General features: G+C 36.8%; 1 non-coding gene across 1 annotated transcript; it reads left to right on the top strand.

The window, feature by feature from the left end:
* Positions 1-11280: 11280 nt before the first annotated feature.
* On the top strand, positions 11281-11387 carry LOC139879154 (small nucleolar RNA R71). Its single transcript, XR_011770006.1, has one exon. It is a non-coding gene; the product is annotated as a small nucleolar RNA R71 (small nucleolar RNA).
* Positions 11388-20578: the final 9191 nt, after the last annotated feature.

The raw sequence follows: 20578 nt of genomic DNA, 5'->3' as shown, positions 1-20578 counted from the left end.
TGGCGAAGCCAACATACCACGGGTCTTCCACCTTCTCTACTCGCATGAGGTATTCACCGGGAAAATCATCTTTAATACTCGATTCATGGAGTACTTCAAGATTGGGATTTTTAAGTCTAGAAAGATGGTCAGCCGCGAGATTTTAGGCACCTTTCTTGTCCTTAATCTCGATATCAAATTCTTGCAAAAGCAAGACCCATCTTAGCAATCGAGGTTTTGCATCCAGCTTAGAGAAAAGGTATTTCAATGCCGAATGATCGGTGAAGAAAATTGTCTTCGATAGGACAAGATATGATCAGAAATTGTCAAAAGAAAAGACGATAGCAAGGAGCTCTTTTTACGTGGTTGTGTAGTTCAATTGAGCTCCTTGTAAAGTCTTACTTGCATAATAAATGGGTTGAAAATGTTTCTCAACCCGTTGGCCCAAAACTGAACCAACTGCAAAATCCGATGCATCGCACATTAGCTCGAATGGTAGTGACCAATTTGGAGCTATGATTATTGGTGCGTTGACAAGTTTTTGTTTTAAAACATTGAATGCCTTAGTGCATTCACTTGTGAAAACAAAGGGTGCATCTTTTTCGAGAAGTTTATTCAATGGCATTGCAATTTTTGAAAAATCTTTAATAAATTGCCGGTAAAACCCGGCATGCCCAAGAAAACTTCTCACACCCTTCACATTTGAAGGAGGTGGAAGGTTGGCAATGACGTCGACCTTTGCTGGATCCACCTGAATACCAACAATTGAAATTTTGTACCCCAAGACAATGCCTTCTTTAACCATAAAGTGGCATTTCTACCAATTTAGCACTAAGTTTGATTTCTCACACCTAATTAGCATTTTCTCCAAATTTAGAAGGCATGAATCGAACTTGTCACCGAAGAATGAAAAGTCATCCATGAACACTTCCATGCATTCTTCAATCATATCGTGGAAAATGGCCATCATGCACCTTTGGAATGTTGCAGGAGCATTACATAGACCAAAGGGCATTTGGCGGTATGAAAAGGTGCCATAGGGACACGTGAAGGTAGTCTTTTCTTGATCCTCGGGGGAGATGGGAATTTGAAAGTACCCCGAAAAACCATCTAGGAAACAATAAAAGCTATTTCCTGCTAGTCTCTCTAACATTTGATCAATGAATGGTAGTGGAAAATGGTCTTTTCTCGTGGCATCGTTTAGCTTACGATAATCTTTACAAACTCGCCACCCCGTGACAGTTCGTGTTGTGATAAGCTCGTCTTTATCATTGGTGATAATAGTGATACCACCCTTTTTAGGAACACAATGGACCGGGCTTATCCACGAACTGTCTGAGATTGGGTAGATTAGACCTGCATCTAGCAATTTAATGATTTCCTTCTTGACAACATCTTGCATATGAGGATTTAGTCTCCTTTGACGTTGCACCACTGGTTTGGAATTTTCTTCCATCAAGATCTTGTGTGTGCAATAAGAAGGACTAATTCCTTTTATATCATGGATTTTCCATGCAATGGCCGGTTTGTGGGCCTGTAACAAGACGTTCTTTTTCATGTTTAGAAAGAAGTGAGGAAATAATTACCGGAAGCTTCGAATCTTCCTGAAGGAAAGCGTACTCAAGATGATCAGGGAGCGGCTTAAGCTCCAAAATTGGAGGTTCCTCAATTGAGGGTTTACTCCGTTACTCGCTATCCTTGTTCAGTTGTTCTATCTCCTCCTCAGTTGGTTCATACCCATTTGCCATCAAAGTGGCCACCACATCCATTTATTCAACAGAAATTTCTTCATCTCCACTCGCCAAATCGTATACACCTGTTTCATCCGATTCGGGAAATTCCTGCAAGAACTCATAATGCGAATCTCATAAAATAACAAGTATCAACTGAAGATTCAGGATATTTTAATGACTTGTCAATTGCAAAAGTCGCACTAGCTTCACCAATTCTAAGGGTCAACTGCTGGTCATTGAAACAACCCAACCCGTATTAAAACCGGCCCATAAATTTTTTTCCTTTTTAATACGCTTTAAATAACACTTTAGGTCCCAATTGTGTTTCCATAAACATCTTTAATACAATAGAAGGTTTAATAAACCTTAAATCATTTAATACATTGATTAATTGTCCAAACAGACATACATGACCCGACTAGTTTAGTTTCCAACCAAAACCGAGCATGGTGATTTGGGACTACGCTACCCAAATCCTAATCGAATACAAAAGCAAGATCTTCTTAGCAACCTAGCCAAGATCTCTAATCCCTCTAATCCCCAAGCTTACTCGAGCCACCAAGCATGCGATCCTATAAAAATAGCAACAACGAGAGGGTAAGCTAACGCTTAGTGAATGATAATATACTACATACATATATATGTATAAAATGGACACGCCACACAAATATCAAATACCGCATACCGAAGCATCCATGTATAAAGGCAAGCTAAGCTAAGCATACCGTATAATCACTAAGCAACAAGCTAATAACAACAACCATAAAGTAAGTCACCAACGACGATGTGAACAACGCCAACAAGCTACACCCGGAGGGTTAGCTACATCACAACAATACAACAATCTATATATAACAATATATATATGAATAAGGTTAACCCATTAACCCATTACCGAAATACCAAACACCACAATGAAGATTGGCCGAACTACACGAGCCTTAGTAATCTGAAACCACACGAGATTACTATCTTCAACAAGACAACATCGAGGTTGGCAGAACTACACGAGCCTTAGTAATCCGAAACCACACGAGATTACTACCTCAATAAGATGACCGAACTACACGAGTCATCGTGAATCCGAACTACACGCGATTCACTTCTTCAATAACAAAACCCACGGTCATGGGATTATAAAGTCCACCACATCGGGGTTATCCAAAACCACATCACAATACATGTGATAACGTACACACAAGTGTACGCCTCGCCAAAAGGAGGTCAACCAAAATGCACAACCATGCCAATTGGACTCATATAAAAGTCCATCGAATCCACCTATATGTGAAGTGAGCTCTACAACCGAGAACCACTTCACCCGACCCGCACCTATCCTACACATACACATGCACATAGGATATTAACACTCACCTTGTCGCCTTGAAGAATGCTTCTAAGTAATCCGCAACTCGTCAATGGAAAGTACCTATTCCATTATCACAAATTCAACAACACACTTAGATTGGATTTACAAACCAACCCAATTTGACACTTAGTGCAAATTCGACCCAAATGCACCTCCAAGTACAAACCGCGCCCAAACTAACCAATAATCACTAACACAAGTGATAATGGTCCTAATATGCCAATTAAACCCGAACACAAGTGTTAAACACTTATCGTTCTCAAAATCGCCCATAAACCCTAATTTTGACACATAAGGTCAAAATCTCACCATTTACAAGTTTTGACAGCAAAACATGTTTAACTCGGTTTTATACTTCAACTTAATCCATTTTAAGTTTACAACCCTCATTGAATCGACATTCGGTTTATAATCCTCATCAAACCCTAATTTTGACTCTAGTCAAAATTAGTCAACCACGAAAACCCTAAAAGTCTCCAAAACACCAATAATCACTAATGCTAGTGATTGTACACCATTTACAAGTCTTAAACATGGTTAAATCATTAACCAACCCAAAACCCGCCTTTAACAACAATAAACCCGAATATTGGTGTTAATCTCCGATTAACAACTAAATGGGTTTCACCTATGAATCATACAATCAAAAGCCCCAAATTTGAATGATGAACACCAAAATGAAATTCGGAGTTAGAGCTTACCACTAGCATCACCGTGTAGCTAAGAATGAGGAGAACAACCTAGTCAACTACGCCAAAGATCAAATCCCGCTTCTTCCTTTCCAAAAATCCCTTTGAAATCAAATGGGTGTTTAAGTTTTGAGAGGAAAATAAAAAGAAAAGGAAAAATAAAATAAAGAAAATGAGTGAGTGGATGAGGTTAAAGCCTCAAATCTGGCTCAAATGTGAAAAGACCAAAATGCCCTTGCTTCTCATTTAATATTACAAAAATCCGGCACCAGTTTGCCCAGAATGCCCCCGCGGCCTAATTCGTCGCGCCGCGATCTGTAACTAGGTCTGGGATCATTCTTTGTCCTACTTCTAATCTCAATTTCAGCCCATTTCCGCACCGCGGCCTCCTTTGTCGCGCCGCGACACAAAGCACGATCTGAGTAATTTTCTCCTCACACAAGACTTAACACTAGAAAATGTCCCGAACCCTTCATACGCCTATCGTACATACCCAATACACCTATAAATCATATACGGGGAAAACGGGGTGTTACAACTCTCCCCCACTTAGATTCGATCACGTCCTCGTGATCCTCGTCACTTAACCAAACGGACCACACTTCACGGTCCTCAAACATAAGTCCCAACCGACTTTCCTAAGCAATTCTTCCCACTGAATTGCCTTTAACAACTAAATCGTCACCCACGATTTATCAAATTCCATAATTCCGAGCACTAGCACTAACTCAATCCCTCACATCGGGAAAACTCAACCAATCTCGTATCGAGATACCAATTCCTTAGCATACCCTTACCGAGTACGATGCTAAAAACAACCAAGTCTTAACTTAAGGTCAACAACCCGAAGCGATGAAGACCGAACCAAACGGATCCTTACGAATAACACCAATCACTATACATCCCTTGTAGTGCGCAATACGACCAATACGCAACTACCGTAACATCATAACAAACGGTTAAGACCGATAACGCCCAAAACGACTATGGTAACGTTAATCCCAAGGTGTACAAAATCGACTATCGTCACACCCGTAGCAACATGTGAGCGAAGCACGGCTATCGCATCACTAATCATACAATATGGTCCTCACGACCCCACCATCGGCGTATAAAGCAACCGATAGTTCCCACAACATGGTCCTTACGACCCCACCATTGGTGTATAAAACAACCAATAGATCAAACATCATGGTCCTTACTACCCCACCATCGGTGTATAAAACAACCGACAGATCACACAACCCGAAGGCTGGCCGAAAACACACGCACCTTAGTGAATCCGAACTACACGCGACTCACTACCTTCACCACCACAACAATCGGGGGATTCGCCGAACTACACGCGCCTTAGTGAATCCGAACTACACGAGAGTCACTGTCCCGGAGGAATGACCGAACTACACGAGTCATTTGTGAATCCGAACTACACGAGACTCACTCCTCAATACAATGACCGAAACCACACGAGTCATTTGTGAATCCGAACTACACGAGATTCACTTCCACAATAAGATGACCGAAACCACACGCGTCATCGTGAATCCGAAACCACACGCGATCCACTACCATGATGAAGTCAGCGGACCCGAAGATCATGCTTCACCAATATCAACACCGGATGAAGTCAGCAGACCCCGTCAACGGTCATGCTTCACCGATATAACACCTCGCTCATGATGAAGTCAGCGGACCCCGAAGGTCATGCTCCACCAATCGCATACTCCCATGATGAAGTCAGCGGACCCTAAAGGTCATGCTTCATCAATCACCAATACCATGATGAAGTCAGCGGACTCCGAAAGTCATGCTTCATCAATCAACGCCCTTTTGGCCTCGAACAACGAGTAGCGTAACATCGCGCTCTGCTACGCCATAGTGAATCCTAACGGATACCACTAACCATTCACACACTCGAGCAAGAACCACCTATATCAAACATAGGCACAAAACAATAATTCTCTAGAAGAGAATCCAACACACACCTCCCTTAACCGAAGGATTTCACCTTGCTCACTAAACACGTCCCTTATCTCTCAACGAGATTTACCACATTACCACCTCGGTGATAATTCAAATCCAAACCATAAGTATAATTTATCCGAAATTGTAATCTACCACAAATCGACCAAAACCAGGTCTCGACAACCTTTTCCGGATCTACCAAAAGCATCATCCGAAATCTCACACTAAAACTTCCTCGTGCGGGAGTGTAACTTCCCCACTTGGAACTACGTCCCATATCCACAACTCGTACAACCGTACAATGCTACCAAAGGTAGACTTTAAAAATGATTAGGCTCACACGACCCATCACCATATCTTGCTCCAGCCTTGAGCACACGAAGGATTTCAATCAATCCTTAAACACTTCGAACAAAAGTGTACCACGATTACACAAACCACACCCTCGCAATCATCCAATTGCTCTAGTTTTATAATTTCCACCTAGTCACTCATGTACCTAAGGGTTTCACTCCGGTACCCTAAGTACAATGTAACCACAACACAATCGGAGTCGAACACCACGCTAGTAGGTATAAAAGAGGCACCCAATGTCGCGTCACATAGACTCCTTCACCGACATACATCGAGATCCAAAACACTCGATTTCAAGGGTTTCAATCCACCCGACGAACCTCATGGTTCATCAACTTTAACATGAGAGCGAACACGCTCTAACATCCGAACACCAAAGCCCACACACATGGATTGGTAGAAACATTTCCCAATACTAAGGAATTCTTGGTTGCACCAAGTCTTATGCCCTTCGCCCATTAATCAAAACATCACCATAGGGTACTTCCATTAGGATCGTCACCCATAACAACAATATGCACAACACAAGGCATTTTACAACTCAAATTCAACGGCACTTAATAAATAATCAAAGGGCATATTTATTAAAACAAAACGTACCTTAACGTCTCCTTGCCGCACTCGTCCCCGCTAACTTGGGACATTCCGACTTACGATGTCCTTCTTCTTGGCAATTGAAACACACCATACCATCACCCTTTGGTACCGAACATTCTCAAGACTTGTGACCCCTCATGCCATAATTGTAACATCTAGATGCACTAGAATCCGGTATACCCATCCGCGTACCACCAGTGCTCACACTTGGACCCTTAGTCCTCTTACTCGGAGCACCATACAAAACAACCCTTCTCTCACTTGAAGGTTCACCAATCTTTGATCGCGTATACGACTCGAAACCTCTAGCCACGGCGAATAATTCCGCAAACGATTTCGCGTGACCCCGGCTAATCTTATTCTTCAAGTCATCATTCAAGGTTAGATAGAAATCTTGCATCAACAAATTATCATTCCCCAAATACTCCGAGCAAAAACGAGCCTTCGCCATAAAGGTCGTCTTGAGAGTATTCAAATCCATAGAACCCTGTTGCAAATTTCGCAACTCATTACGCATTTTCGACAAATCGGCTGAAGTCCGGAACTCCTCGAAGAATTCCTTCTTAAACCCGTCCCACGATAACGCCATAAACGGTTCACCACCGACAAGATCAATCTTACCATCCAACCAATCCTTTACCCTACCCCGCAACAAACTAGTAGAGAGTCTCTTCTTCTTCTCAGGAGGGCATTCAATAGTACGAAAACACCATGCTCTGATACCACTTGAAACAACTCAACCCGTATTAAAACCGGCCCATAAAATTTTTTCCTTTTTAATACGCTTTAAATAACACTTTAGGTCCCAATTGTGTTTCCATAAACATCTTTAATACAATAGAAGGTTTAATAAACCTTAAATCATTTAATACATTGATTAATTGTCCAAACGGACATACACGACCCGACTAGTTTAGTTTCCAACCAAAACCGAGCATGGTGATTTGGGACTACGCTACCCAAATCCTAATCGAATACAAAAGCAAGATCTTCTTAGCAACCTAGCCAAGATCTCTAATCCCCAAGCTTACCCGAGCCGCCAAGCATGCGATCCTATAAAAATAGCAACAACGAGAGGGTAAGCTAACGCTTAGTGAATGATAATATACTACATACATATATATGTATAAAATGGACACGCCACACAAATATCAAATACCGTATACCGAAGCATCCATGCATAAAGGCAAGCTAAGCTAAGCATACCGTATAATCACTAAGCAACAAGCTAATAACAACAACCATAAAGTAAGTCACCAACGACGATGTGAACAACGCCAACAAGCTACACCCGGAGGGTTAGCTACATCACAACAATACAACAATCTATATATAACAATATATATACGAATAAGGTTAACCCATTAACCCATTACCGAAATACCAAACACCACAATGAAGATTGGCCGAACTACACGAGCCTTAGTAATCCGAAACCACACGAGATTACTATCTTCAACAAGACAACATCGAGGTTGGCCGAACTACACGAGCCTTAGTAATCCAAAACCACACGAGATTACTACCTCAATAAGATGACCGAACTACACGAGTCATCGTGAATCTGAACTACACGCGATTCACTTCTTCAATAACAAAACCCACGGTCACGGGATTATAAAGTCCACCACATTGGGGTTATCCAAAACCACATCACAATACATGTGATAACGTACACACAAGTGTACGCCTCGCCAAAAGGAGGTCAACCAAAACACACAACTGTGCCAATTAGACTCATACAAAAGTCCATCGAATCCACCTATATGTGAAGTGAGCTCTACAACCGAGAACCACTTCACCCGACCCGCACCCATCCTACACATACACATGCACATAGGATATTAACACTCACATTGTCGCCTTGAAGAATGCTTCCAAGTAATCCGCAACTCGTCAATGGAAAGTACCTATTCCATTATCACAAATTCAACAACACACTTAGATTGGATTTACAAACCAACCCAATTTGACACTTAGTGCAAATTCGACCCAAATGCACCTCCAAGTACAAACCGCGCCCAAACTAACCAATAATCACTAACACAAGTGATAATGGTCCTAATATGCCAATTAAACCCGAACACAAGTGTTAAACACTTATCGTTCTCAAAATCGCCCATAAACCCTAATTTTGACCCATAAGGTCAAAATCTCACCATTTACAAGTTTTGACACCAAAACATGTTTAACTCGGTTTTATACTTCAACTTAATCCATTTTAAGTTTATAACCCTCATTGAATCGACATTCGGGTTATAATCCTCATCAAACCCTAATTTTGACTCTAGTCAAAATTAGTCAACCACGAAAACCCTAAAAGTCTCCAAAACACCAATAATCACTAATGCTAGTGATTGTACACCATTTACAAGTCTTAAACATGGTTAAATCATTAACCAACCCAAAACCCGCCTTTAACAACAATAAACCCGAATATTGGTGTTAATCTCCAATTAACAACTAAATGGGTTTCACCTATGAATCATACAATCAAAAGCCCCAAATTTGAATGATGAACACAAAAATGAAATTCGGAGTTAGAGCTTACCACTAGTATCACCGTGTAGCTAAGAACGAGGAGAACAACCTAGTCAACTACGCCAAAGATCAAATCCCGTTTCTTCCTTTCCAAAAATCCCTTTGAAATCAAATGGGTGTTTGAGTTTTGAGAGGAAAATGAAAAGAAAAGGAAAAATAAAATAAAGAAAATGAGTGAGTGGATGAGGTTAAAGCCTCAAATCTGGCTCAAGCATGAAAAGACCAAAATGCCCTTGCTTCTCATTTAATATTACAAAAATCCGGCACCAGTTTGCCCAGAATGCCGAGCCGCGGTCTAATTCGTCGCGCCGCGACCTATAACTAGGTCTGGGATCATTCTTTGTCCTACTTCTGATCTCAATTTCAGCCCATTGCCGCGCCGCGGCCTCCTTTATCGCGCCGCGACACAAAGCACGATCTGAGTAATTTTCTCCTCACACAAGACTTAACACTAGAAAATGTCCCGAACCCTTCATACGCCTATCGTACATACCCAATACACCTATAAATCATATACGGGGAAAACGGGGTGTTACAGTCATAAACATCAATGACACATCTAGCAGTATTCAAAAATGGTTGACCCAAAATAATTGGTATTCTTTCATCAACTTCCATGTCTAAAATCACAAAGTCTGTCGAAAAAATCAGATTCCCAGTCTTAACTAACAAATTCTCTATTATTCCTCGAGGGAATTTTATAGAGCGATCAGCTAGTTGAATAGCCATTCGTGTGGTCTTGAGTTCCCCAGGGGCTAATTTAAGGTAAATCGAATAGGGCATTAAATTGATAATAACCCCCAAATCGGCCAATGCCCTCATACAGTCGAGGTCACCCATTAGACATGGAATAGTAAAACAACCTGGATCTCGAAGTTTTTCAGGAAGTGTGTTGGATACCAGCGCTGAACATCTTGCATTTAAAGTGACTGATGAAACGCTTTCAATCTTCTTGCGGTTAGTAAGTAAGTCTTTTAAGAACTTAGCATACTTGGGCATACCTGAAATCACATCAATAAAAGGCATATTTATGTTAATTTGTTTAAACATATCTAGAAATTTTAACCTTTCAGCTTCGAGCCTTTCTTGTTGTTGCTTTCTTAGGTATGGGAGCGGTGGTTGATATGGCTTCACTACGGGTTTCTCCCATTCTTCCTTCTCAACCACTTGTTCCGGCTCCTTAACCGGTTCGTCATTTTTGTTCAACGGAACACTGAAATCAAAATCATCGGGCATTTTTGGAGCTTCGTATGCTAGACCACTCCGTGTGGTGATAACATTGGCGTGTTCATTTTGGAGGTTCTTATTAGTATCGCCTGGTAAACTCCCTGGTTTTCTTTCACTAAGTAAACTAGCTAAACCACTCATTTGCTTCTCCAGATTCTGAATTGCAGCTTGTTGGTTTTTAAATTGGTGTTAGTTCTTCTCGTTTGTTTGGCTTATATTGGTGACAAGCTGGGTCTGAGATGCAATTAACTTCTCCAACAAACTCTCCATATTTTACTTTTTCTCTTCTTGTTGGGGTTTTTGATAAAAACCCGGAGTTTGTTGTTGGAACCTACTACTTGACCCTTGTTGGTAATTGGAATTTTGACCTTGAGGGTTGTAGGGGTTGTTGAAGTTTCGGTTAAATTGGGCTCTTACTTGAAATTGATTATTATTTCTTTGGCTTATGAAAGCCACTTCTTCTTTTTGAGCCATTGTTAAACCGGCATCACAATCTTTTCCTAAATGGAGACCACCACAGTATTCACAACCTACCTTCATACTATGAATTTCCTTGGTAATTTTGTCCATGTTTCGAGCAACACCGTCTATTTTCACACTTAGGGAACTAAGGTCATCATAAGCGCCGGCGCTTTGGACTTGAGCATTATGAGTAATTGGTCGTTCTTGATGCCACTCATGAGAATAATCGGCTTGCTTCTCGATTATCTCATAAGCCTCTTGCTCGGTTTTGTCCATGAGTGAACCTCCGGCCGCTTGATCAATGGAAATTCGGGTTGCAACATCACAACCCTTGTAAAAAATTTGAACTTGTTGGAAGGTATCCAGACCATGGTTTGGACAACCTCTTAGCATTTTGGAAAACCGATTCCATGCTTCATATAAGGTTTCCATCGGCTTTTGATAGAATTGGGTAATTTCTTGTTGGAGTCTCGCGGACTTAGAAGCTGAAAAATATTTCTTAAGAAATTTTTCCATCATACCATCCCAAGTTTCTATCGTAGCCTCGGCCAATGAATCTAACCAACTTCTTGCTTCCCCGTGGAGTGTCCATGGGAAAAGTCTTAAAAATATGGCCTGATCAGTGTCTGGTTTAAGTTTGAATAGAAGACATATCTCTTGAAAAAGACGAATATGTTCGTTTGCATCTTCATTCGGACCACCACCAAATTGACATCTATTGTTAATCATTTGGAGAATAGTTCCTTTTATTTCAAATTTTTCTTCACCTGTGGGCGGAGTAATGGCACTACCTTGTCCGGTTCGGGTTGCTTTCATCTTGGCCGCCATTGATTGTCTTGGTACCACCTGCCTTGCCTCTCCTTCCATTTCAAAATTTGAAGGATGAACGGGTTCACCAAATTCAGAGTATCTTGGCTTGGTTGTACTTGATTCTGAATCAAAGGTTTCTTGCTTTGATGAAGATTCAAAAAGTTCAAGTACATCTTTTGGGATCCTACCAAGCTTTCTATCAGGTTCTGTAAGCGGTGTAAGTAATGGAGAATTTGAACTTCGGGTATGTGGCATATGCAACCTAAAATCTGTCAATCACACTACTAACAAAACTACTAAACGCACCGATTCTAGAAAATTAAAATCAAAGACTATTAATAAATTAAAATAATTAAGAAACTACTTAATCACAAATTAGTTAACAATTCTATTTTGACACAAAACTGTCTCCGGCAGCGGCGCCAAAAACTTGATGTGCGAAACGTGGTATATGAATTGTTTTATGAAATAGTATGGAAAAATACCGATTAAAGATTGTTACACACTAAAGGGAAGTGTACCCGATCGTGTAGTAGTATAAATAATGGTTTAGTTCCGTGTATTGTTCCAAGGACAATTGTATTAGTCAAACTAGAATTAGAAACTATATTATGATTAACTAAGTAAATGAAACTTAAAGGTACAAGATATTATATTTTTGTGGCTATTTAACGATTTAGCCAAATCAGAGAAGATTAAAAGTAAAAACAATATTTTTGGTCTTTTAAGTTTATATAATGAAAACAAGTGCAAAGAAAGCAAATAAGATAGTTTGATTTAGATCAAAGAGACGAAATGTTCATCTAGATATTTTACCCTCGGTATTGGATGTAAGTTATATTGTTAAGACCCGATTGAATGAATATGTGTGTAAGTTGCCTAATAGATTTACCAAGAGTTCTCTTTAGTAAACATGCAAACTCGATTACAAGATCAAGGGTTCCCTTTTCTCTATAGTTCTCGTGTTTGTAACCAAATAACTATGATATATATGCTAATCACCCAAATCGACTTGCCAAGAGTTCTCTTTAGCAAGTACTCAAACTAGAATTACTAAGTGGAGGGTTCCCTATCACCTAGACCTTTTCGTTTGTGACTAGTTGATTAGCTAGATCAAAGACTTGAATACCAATTGTTCTTTACGTTCGCTCTACACAATTCATCCCTATATAGTCTAATCGTTTTGATCTAATTTACCCCCTTGGTCCGGTTTAGTAAACAATCAATCTAAGACAAGTTGATTGTAAATCAACATGATATATCAAGAGTTCTCTTTATCAACAACATATCAATTAACTAGATACAAATGATTTAACATCAATAAGCATGGTTCTTTAATTCAAGCTTTAATCTATCACACATAATACATTCAATCAATAAGTTTACATCCAATACTTTAGTTATTAATCTAGATAAACATTATAGAGTTTAGCCAATAATCATGATAACAAGCAAAATAACAATCAAATGATAAGTAGAATTCATTGTTTGAGAACAAGAAAGCAACCTATTAGGAGAATGAATCTTGGATGGAGAAGGATTGGTTTCTTGATTCTTGGATGTTAGACCACTTGAAAGAGCTTGGAGTTCTCCAAAAATACTCCTAAAATCGTCTTCTAACACCTCTGGTTCGTATCTGATCGTATCTCTCTGTACTGCTCTCTCAATCATTTGGTTTTAAAGTGGCCCAAAAGTCAAAAGTAGCCTGAAACCTACTTTTGGACGGCGTCCAAAGAACTGGACGGCGTCCAGTAAAGAAGGACTGGACAGCGTCTAGAATACTGGACGGCGTCCAGTTGTAAAGGGCTGGACGGCGTCCAGATGTGCTGAAGTTCACTGTCCTGTTTTTTCGTAATCTCCCTTCATTTGGAAGGAGTCCCAATCATTTTGGACGACGTCCAACATATCTGAAGCCTTGTTTTACCATTTTAGAGCGCTAATTTGACCATAACTTGTATCGGGATCAACTATGATGATATCACAACTTATTGAATGGTCATAATTCATCAAAACTCTTCACAAATCACTTTTCGATACAAATTTGCATATCTTTGTCTATTACTTGTAGAAACGCCTTCATTATCCTTGATTCTAGAGTATTTCACACGATATTGCGAGAGATATATATATATAATGTAATTGAGCAATATCATTATCCAACGAACATCTATACAAAGCTGCAACAATCTCTTATTGAATAATTAGAAAAATTGTATGCGTGTATACCTTTGATGCATGTTTTTCAATTTTTAGCATAGTTAATAATTTTGAATTTTTCTTGATTGTCTATACATCCAAAGATTCTTGCTTTGACCACTGTATTAACATGGCAAATTCAAAGCCGTCCATAAAAGTCAATAGATTTGATGCAGATCTTGTAAAGTGTGAAAAAAGCATTTTCACTCTCTGATCTTGAAGTAGTTCGCATCAAACCAAATATTTTAGTTTCGATGAAATATGCTGGTATCCAACTTGATCTAATATCAAACATATATTTACACCAATTGTTATTCTTCAATGAAAAATCGTCCATCAACTTTTCCCATTTTTCTTCAAAAACAGTTGGTTCAATGTACATATTCCAAACAATCTTATCAAATCTCTTCTTGAAATCTTTTTCTTTTTATTCTTCAATATTAGGATTTGCTTCTTGAATCTGTAATCACATTTGATTGATTAATCATTCATATTAATCAAATTATGTATATGTATCATTAACCATTTCAATCACATGTGACTAGTTACATGTAGTCTTCAATAACAAAAATCATACCTTTGATGGCACGTTTCGCATAATATGCCACATGCATGGTCTATGCTTTGCCATCTTAAAGACCTCTTTTATGGCTATCGCCATTGATTTGTCCTGATCTGTCACAATCATGTTAGGCTCTTTCCCGAATGTCTTCATGAAGAAATTAAGAATCCATGTGTAACTCTCGGCTGTTTCATCCCTAATCATTCCCGTAGCAACAGTGACACACCTACGGTGGTTATCTATGCAAGTAAATGGTACAAACTTGAGGTTGTAAATGTTAACAAAAAGATAATGTTAGAAACTCAAATAAGCCAAATAACCTGTCAATCACATGTGATTAGAAACTGTAATAAACCAGATTACATACCTGTTAGTTCTGTATGTTGCATCAAATGAGATATTGTCACCAAACTCCTTGTAGTTGCATTTTGCAACTTCATCCGTCCAGAAAATGGAATGTAATTGACTTTTTTCAAGCTTGTACTCAAATGAAAAACTGGGAACATATTTTTTCCTTTTTTCCATTTTGTTATCAAGCATTTGAGAATCAGTTGCATTGATAAACACATTCAAACTCGTTTCTAGTTTCTGAAGTCAATTACAGTTCCATGAACATTTTTTCATACCCTTTCATATTGCTGTAAACTTCGTATGCCTTTGTTGGACCAATATTTGATACCATCAAATAGTATACAAACAACTGCTCCGCATACCTCATTTGTCTTTCCTTTTTACCTAAATGTCTGTACTCTATCGGTAGCAACTCATGATTATGTTGTTCTTCAAAGTCAGCAAGGATAATACTATCTGTTCCATACACCCGGTCGAATCTAACTTTAGCCCTACATCCTATGCATTCCATGTTGCTTTTCCTAATTTACTTTTTAGTTTCTTGCAATGTGTCAAAGTACACTTCTTTTGGTGTGCCAGCCTTGTTGCATAAGTAATATTTTTATTTGACTTACCCAGATTTTGTAGTTTTTTTTACCAGTCTTTCTTATGTCAAAACATGCATTATATGCATATAACCTATACATTTCTTCACATTGATCAAGTGTTCCATAATTTTGTCCAACGATCGGTAAGAAACATTTGTCAACAATTGGTGCATAATACAATGATCCACCCGGTGTTTCGTTTTTATGTGTTGCAGTTGTTTTTCGTGTATTATAATATGTGGAAAACAAATTACACATATGATTTGAATGTTTAAATGAAATAAGAGACATATGTACATATCACAGAATGTATTATCATATAACGCAATCACATGTGATTGAATAAGTAAAAATTTACAACAATTCGATTTTATCTTCATTGTATTGATCATTAATCACTTTAAATTGCAGTAATGTATTATCATAAACCACTTACATGTGATTTTACAAGAAATTACATGTGATTTTACAAGAAATTACTTAAAGTCACAGTAAACACTATTTCATTAAAATCTAATCACATGTGATTGAAGAAGAAACAATATACATACCTTCTTCATTATAGATTTCGTTTCTTCATCACTGATATCGTATTCTGGTTCTATTGCTTAAATTGAAGGAGAATATGAATTGATTGAACAATGAATTCGTATATAAGCAATTTGGAGAGAACGACTATTTATGAATCGTGTATTTAATAATCTAAGCTAACGACGGTTACGAAATCGTATAATCAGCAATCAGAGTGAATTATGAATCAGACTGATTGTTCGTCGGAGAAACTTCAATCGCCATCGCTAGGAGCTTTTTAGGGTTTTTGAAGGTTTATCGTTCATGATCAGCTGTTTTGTTTGATTATGTAGAGATCTAATTTTCAAAATGACCAGAATACCCTCCCTCTATTATTTGGTGTTTTAATATGGTTCATTGATCAAAAATGATCCAAGGGCTGAGAAGCGCCCCTTGAATTTCAACCTTTTTAATGGTTTCTTTGAATTACATCTATATATATATATATATATATATATATATATATATATATATATATATATATATATATATATATATATATATATATATATATATATACTAAAATACACGGGAGTTTATGTAGTTTGATTAGGCTAAACGGCATTTTAACTCTTAACTATAATAAAAATTCTAGTTTAATACCCGTGAATTCGCGGAATTTCTAAAGGCATATTGCGATATCGATGTAAAGCTAATTGTTTAATGTTATATATTTGTTTGAAAATCATTTCACATGAAGAATAAAAAAAATAAAGTGTATCTATAGTGTATACATGATTAAGCAATACACAAGTGTTTTCTCGAAGCTAGCCGAAAGTCTTCTCGCATCATGACCCAAATCCATGCTTGTGACAAAGTCTTACAACCACCACAATTGTATTGAAAGCGTTGCCAAAGCAAAAACTACATAAATATTTTTAGTACTCAATGAAACCACTTCCCACATTGACAATATTCTATAAGAGATTTTCACAAGAAGAAGAACCCATTGACAATTTTCTCTTGGCATGCATTACCAGCACAAACCTATTATAGCAAAAGAACACCAGTGATAATAGTAGTTAAGCTTAATCCGATTATAGATTATATATGAACTTTTCTAAATCTGGAACCAGCATATCCAAAAGAACACCATTTTCTTAGACAAGACTCGTGCTCACAGAAAACATAATGCATATCACCTTGAATAAGTCAAAATTACCTTTCATGGAAATTAACATAATTTAAGTTTTATCTACGCTTGATCAAATGGAGCCATCTTGTTAAATGCATAGTGATCATCTTTGTGAGCTCGCATTCATCTTTGTTACTTGTAATGTTTATGTCTAATTTATAGACATTAAACTAAGCACAATCCTTGTCTGTGAACTCCATGGAAGGTTCTCTTGATTGATCCTCGCAATTGATTTCTTGGCTTACTTGATTGCACCTTTTTGAGATAAGAGACAACTCAATAAGTAAATGGGGCAACATTGCCACCTCTAAATTATAATATCATTAAACATGTACACATGGCTTATTATATAAAAACTTTTACTTGTAGTAATTAGTCAAATCAGTTATGAGTTTGGTTACTGTTTATCCCTATTATTTATTTACATTAATATATCATATATTTTATATGCATCAAGGTGTGTCAAAAAGGTTGAAATGTGTCAAAACTGTATAATTAATGCCAACAACATCACGAATTATGCTATTCATACATTATTGTTATCATGTTTACGACCTTAAATATTCTAAGAAAATACACAAAATTTCTATGGATTTACCCACCCAACATAGTTTGACCCAAACCCGTTCTGCCCTATTACCCAACTTACCCATATCATTACCTCTAATATCACTCAACACAAGTTAATACTCCTCAACTGCCCATTGTCCTATTCGATAGGATTCGGCTAGCAATCTTCAAGATCAGTTCCAGGCTCTACATATCCAACTGATAATCTTGTGATTTTCGGCCCCTGTATACAACATCATTACCAAATTTAAGTAAGAGTACAAAACCCGCAAACCACATTATCAAACCAGATGTTCAACAAATGATGATCGACAGAAGACATCGTAAATTGACGAAACATTTAAAATTGATTTTGATTTTATGCGATTTGAGAGAAAAACTAAAAATTTAGGGTTATACACATATCTCTACAAAAGAACAATAGACACTTTAAAACTGACTCTTTGAGGGTCTGTTCCCCAGTTTATTTTTGGAGAGAAAAGAAAGTAAGTGAGAGGAAGATAAAAAGATTAGGCGTTCCAGAGTATTTTTTAAAAAAAAAGAGAAGGAAAGGGATTGATAGTTTACTCTAATTTCCCCTCAAACCCATCCTTCCAAATTTGAAGGATACATCTTCCTTCCTCTTCATCCACCTTCTTTTCATTTCTTTTCTTTTATAAACAAACTCTGGAACAAACCCTAAGAGTTTTCATTCATCTAAGGACCACAATTAACATAAGATGCAAACTCAGAAGATCTATTACTGCAGAATTTGACTTTTTAAAATAACTATTTCAAATTCTGTATCATAAGCCCGAATTTAATTATCAATCAACACTTCAAAAACTTTCATAACAACTTGAACCCTAATTTCAAGTTAATCAATGTAATAAATAAACCATGTATCAGGAAAAATATTACATCAATATTCCTCCTTCTCAAACACGATTTAATTGTGAAATGTTTTTAAAGAGTGTTAAAATAGATAAATGTCTGTCTAAAATCACGCCATTACAGATTTTAGTTTTATATGTATATCTAATTCGGATCAAAATAATAGCTAAGAATTCAAATATATATTTTAATTGCATACATTTTTAATTGAATTAAAATACACAGATCACATATGCTACCTTCTACAATAGATTTAAAAATAAAGATCACATATACCTGAATAACCTATATGCAGGATGACAATTCAAAGAAAAAGTTGTTGATGATCGATCGTTCTATAATCGTATATGATAGCTGTTATAGATGATGATCGTTCTAAAATTGATTAATAACATGGAAGATTGCCAAATTCAGATCGTCATATGGTTTTTGGATGTATAATTTATGTAAACCCGCTAGATCGTCGATAACATGGAAGATCTAGTTGTTTTGTTAGTTAATAGGTAAAATGGAAGGTTGTGATTAAAAGTTAATAATGATTCTATGATCGTAAATGTAAGCTACTTTAATTAAGAGAGATAATGCTTCTTTTATAATTTATAATGTTTAAAACGAGATTAGATTTAGCATTTAAAATTGAATTACAAAGTTGGTTGAGTGGTTGGCAAATGTGTTTGTGAGAGAACCAACTTGTTGTAACTATTATGAACTTTAAAATATTACTATCAATGTAATTCTTGTTCAAACTATTATTACTCCGTATTACTTTTTATTTCGTCAATTTTATATTTGTATATATATAAATATAAAAATGTGAATATACGGTTACGTATTTGGGAGTCTCAATATAAGTACTTATCTTTGAGTAAAATATATATTTTACGTATTACCTTCTACATATATGTTAAAAACATAATTATACAAGTGTTTGTTAAAAAAGAGTTATTTTCACAATACAATAAATTTTGTCTTATAGTCTTATACAATTCAATACACTTTATGATGTTGTACAATACATCAGTTACATTTGACTTTAATGTGAGAGTTATTGAATTATATAAGTTTTTTATGCACCTTAACAACAATTTTAAAAACCGTCATTAGCATTTTCTTATATACTTTGATAACAAAGGAAATTATAACTCCACTGAAGTCTTCCGATATTTTGTCTGTATTAACTCATTGCATCTTCACATTTATTCTTTTTCCATTCTGTACATTGTATGGAATTCATTTCAAACTTGTGAGATTCATATAACATGTGATCGAATAGCATATAGTCTGTTCGTGATCGAATAGCGAATTAAACAAACTCACTTATTTACATTTTTTTAATGTTCGATTTCTCAAATTTTACTTTTTTTATACTTTTTTATTTTCACCTTTTAAATTTGTAATTATACAATTTTTACTTTTAATTTCTATATTAGTTTCCATCATTCCAATTTTGCTTTTTTCAGTTTCATTCTTCAACTTTTTTATTAATTTATTTATCAAATTTTATAATTATACATGTTTTAATTTATTATTTGTTTTAAAACAAATCATTTCATTACACACTTTTTCCTTTTTTTTTTTTTTTTTTTTTCCCCTTTTGTGTTTGAAAATTTTCACTTATTAACATTTTTTTGATGTTCGATCTCTCAAATTTTACTAGAACCCATTCCAACTGTAACCCGTGAGCCCACCGTCTTGTAACAATGTGCGGGCTTGCGTCCTCGTTAAATCTATATATCATTTGTCACCCCTAAGTTCATAGATTTAGTCTTAAACACAAGTTCTCTCTGAACATAGTCAAAATTTTCATATTGACTCGGTACAAAGTTCTAAGATTTTTAACTAGCTACAATCTTCACCGACTAAATACCATATTCACTGAGATTAGTTAGATGCCAATTTAGACATGTATAATGTGACAACTAGAAAAAAAAATTGATGTGTGATAAACAACCTTTAAGTTTATAAACACGACAAACCACCAAATACTATCACACACTACAGGCAACGG

This window comes from Rutidosis leptorrhynchoides, chromosome 11, assembly GCF_046630445.1.
Source record: "Rutidosis leptorrhynchoides isolate AG116_Rl617_1_P2 chromosome 11, CSIRO_AGI_Rlap_v1, whole genome shotgun sequence".
NCBI classification, from domain to species: Eukaryota; Viridiplantae; Streptophyta; class Magnoliopsida; order Asterales; family Asteraceae; genus Rutidosis; species Rutidosis leptorrhynchoides.
Note: the sequence above shows the minus strand (reverse complement) of the source record. Positions and strands in the feature narration are given on the sequence as shown.